The 3,642-nt window shown below is 40.1% G+C and overlaps 1 pseudogene; it reads left to right on the top strand.

Annotated features, from left to right (window-relative positions):
* Positions 1 to 77: 77 nt before the first annotated feature.
* LOC116853010 overlaps positions 78 to 3,642 on the top strand; it is a 9,352-nt pseudogene continuing 5,787 nt past the window's right edge.

Here is a 3,642-nt window from a genome sequence, read left to right as displayed (position 1 = left end):
TGTTCGGCTTGCGTTGTTATTATTACGTAACGATATGCATCGTTACAAGTGTACAAGAAAAGATTTTAATAATTAAAATGGATTTAGAAAATCGAAATCTGGAAATTCGAAATATTAATTTTTCCAGCGAAGAGGAAGGAGAAAACGAAGAAGGGGTATTAATACGTGCTCCTAAACGGTATATTCGAGATTTTCAAAATCTTTTTGAATTTTTCAATGAATGTGAATTCAAAAAAAGATTTCGTTTTTCGAAAGAGTTTGTGATGTTTGGAATATTACCATTAGTAGAAGAAGGACTTCGAAAAGTGAACAACAGAGGTTTGCCAATATCTCCTGTGTTACAATTACTGATATCTTTAAAATTTTATTCAACAGCAAGTTATCAGGTTAATAATAATATTATATTATGTTTTAATTAAATTTTCAATAAAATATTTCAAAGTTTAAAAATATAATATAAATTAGGTTTTTTGATAAATTCGACATTTGTCAACATAGATAAATAGCAAAAACACAATTGGTTGAGTGCCATAAAGATTCTATATAGTTTCAATATATATATAGACTATATAAAATTTTTATGGGACTAACCGTGCTTTAGCTCTTTATGGCCATATGGTGACAATTCCAAATATTTTAAATAATGTGAAAATCAATTAGCTATAATTAAATTGTAATTAATAAAATTATATTATCTTTGCAGCTTATCGTTGATGATGTTATACAACTATCCCAATCGACGATATCAAGGATAATTTGTCGTATATCAACTTTGATTGCTCGCCATCTGAATCGATATGTAAAGATACCGAAATCAGATAAAGCACGATCAGAAAACAAATGCTTATTTGAAGAACTTGGGGAAGGTCCTGGACCTATAGGTCTTCCAAGCATCGATGGAGCTATTGACTGTACTCACATTCGACTGGTACATACCAGATTTCAAGCGATAGACGAGATTTTTAGAAACCGAAAAGGATATTTTTCCTTGAATGTTTAAGTATGTATTTTTGTTTAAACATTTTTAATTACATAAATATATATTACAGAATACCAATATTTGTGTTTCAGTATATATACACAAAGTTTTATGTTCAATATTAAATATATCCAGTTGTTAAATTTTACTTAAAATTTCTATTTATAGGCTATTGTTGGGCCACGTACAGAGTTAACAGATATAGTTCCAGAATGGCCAGGTAGTAAGCATGATAGCCGCATTTTCCAAAATTCGCGTATATATATGCGATACAGACAACGCGAATTAGATGGATTACTTGTTGGAGATGTTGGTTATCCATCCTTGTCGTTTTTGCTTACACCTATCGCTAATCCTATCACTGATGAAGAGATAAGATGATATATATGTGTAAATCACTTATATGTAATATAAGTGTGTGTGTGTGTGTGTGTGTGTGTGTGTGGCGTGCGTGTATAATTGGGACAGAAAGATATGAAATTCGATTTACTAGTCATGTTTGTACATATCATAATACATTGTTCAACTTGGACTTCCGTTTCCGGCGGGTATGCTATCGGTCAAAGTGAGGTGTGCGGCAGTGAGTTGGAGAGATTGGAGAGTGAAGGAGGGAGAGTGTGGGTGTGAGAGGGTGTGTGAGTGTGTTGTAGGAGGGGGTGTGTGTGGTGAAGTAAGAGGGGTGTGGAGAGAATGTGAGGGAGTGGAGAAAAATAGGGAAAAGGGGAACGGGTGAGAGAGGTTAGGTTGGAGTGAGGTGATGACTGGAGAGAGTTGAAGGAGAAGGTAGTGACATCTAGTGAAGCTTAGGAGTAAGAGGTAAAGAGACGGGTAGGTAAAACAGGAAAGAGGTAGTTGGGTTTAGGTGATTTCGAGGATGGAAGAAGTAGGTGTAGTCAAAGGTATTAAAGAAGCGGTAGGAAGAGTTGGAAGGGAAGGAGGAAATAGTGTGGGAACGCTAGACTATTTTTGAGAAGGAAAAGGAGTTTTGAAGAATTGAGCGGAGGAAGGAGTGAGGAAGGAGAGGAGGAGGGGTTTCTAAAGAGCAGGAAGACGCAGAGATCTACGATGGGAAACAGGAAGGAGGAGGAGGAAGGGAGGTTAGAAGGGGTATTGAGGGAGATGATGAAGGAGAATAGGTTTATGTGGGGCAGGGTGGAGGAGAGTTTGGGAGAGATAAGAAGAGAGATAGAGGAAGTTAAAGGAAAGGTGGAGGAAGGAAAGATGGAAAGGGAGAGGATGGGAGAGAGGATAACAAATCTGGAAAAAAAGTGGGAGGAGAGAGGGGAGGAAAGGGGGAAAAGAGAATGGGAAAGACTGGAAGAAAGAATGGGGAGGATAGAAATAAAGGTAGAGGGAAAAAAGGAAGAGGTAGGAGAGAGGGAGACAGGAAGTTGGGGAGAGAAATTAGAGGAGTTGGAAAAGAAAATGGAAAAAATAGAAAAGGAAAGAAGAAGGGAAAATATCATAGTGAAAGGAATTGTGTTGGAAAAGGGGAAAGAAATGCAGCAAGTAGAGAAAATATTAAAGGGGATTGTGGAGGATGTGAGGGTGAGGGAGGTGAGGAGGTTGAAAACGGGGAAGGAGGAATGGGGAGATATGGCAGTAGTAAAGCTAGGCAGTGGGGAGGAGAGAAAGAGAGTGTTAAGTGAAAAAGGGAAGTTAAGGGAAGAGAAGATGTGGATAGAAGAGGATCTAACGTGGAAAAAGAGGAGATTGAGATAGAGACTGAGGAGTATAGCAAGGGAGGAGGAGGGGAGGGGAAATAGGGTGAAACTAGATGGGGAGAGGGTAGTAATTAATGGAAAAGCGTGGTATTGGGAAGAGGGAGGGAGGTGGTTGGAGGACTGGAGGGGGAGGGGAAGGAGACAGGAGGAGTTAGAGAAGGATCAGAGGGGGGAATGGAAGGCAGGAGGGGTGGAAGGAGGTAAAGTGGAGTTTAGGGTGGGAGGGGAAAGATGGAGAGTAGTGGGGATTTATGTGAATGGGGATATTGAAGAGAAGATGAGGGTTTTAAGAAATTGGATGGAGGGGAGGGAGGAGGGAGTGTGTACGATTATAGGAGGGGATTTTAATGCGAGGACAGGGGAGGAGGGTGGAGGGATAAGGGAGGAAGAATGGGAGGTTTTGGGAGGGGGAGAAGTTCAAAAGATAAAAAGGTGAATAAGGAGGGGAAGATAGTGTTGGGGACGATTGAGGAGGTGGGGTGGGAAATTTTTAATGGAGGGTTGGAAGGAGATTTGGAAGGTGAGTGGACGTATACGGGAGGGAGAGAGGAGACGGTAGATTTGGTGTTGGGGAACGGGGAGGTGAGGAGGAAGATAGAGAGGTTGGAGGTGGGGGACAATGTGGACTCGGATCATCATTCAATAGTGGTATGGATAAGAAGCAAGGGTTGGGAAGGGAGGAAGGAGGAGGGCAGGAGAAAGAAAGGAAAGGGATGGAGATGGTTGGAGGAGGGGAAGGAGGTTTTTAGGAAGAGGATGGGGGAAATAAGGATAGGTAATGAGGAGGTAGAGGAGTTGTGGAAGGAGATGAGAGGAAAGGTGCAAAATACAGGGTGAATATTATATACCGGAACACCTGAATATCTCGAAAACAAAGCGTTGTATAAAAAAATGTTAAATACAAAAGTTGTAGGGTTTAAAAAGATCTATTTTATGATA

Source organism: Odontomachus brunneus, unplaced genomic scaffold (genome assembly GCF_010583005.1).
Source record: "Odontomachus brunneus isolate Ranch 3 - 2012 unplaced genomic scaffold, Obru_v1 Obru_scaffold_267, whole genome shotgun sequence".
Classification (NCBI taxonomy): domain Eukaryota; kingdom Metazoa; phylum Arthropoda; class Insecta; order Hymenoptera; family Formicidae; genus Odontomachus; species Odontomachus brunneus.
Note: the sequence above shows the minus strand (reverse complement) of the source record. Positions and strands in the feature narration are given on the sequence as shown.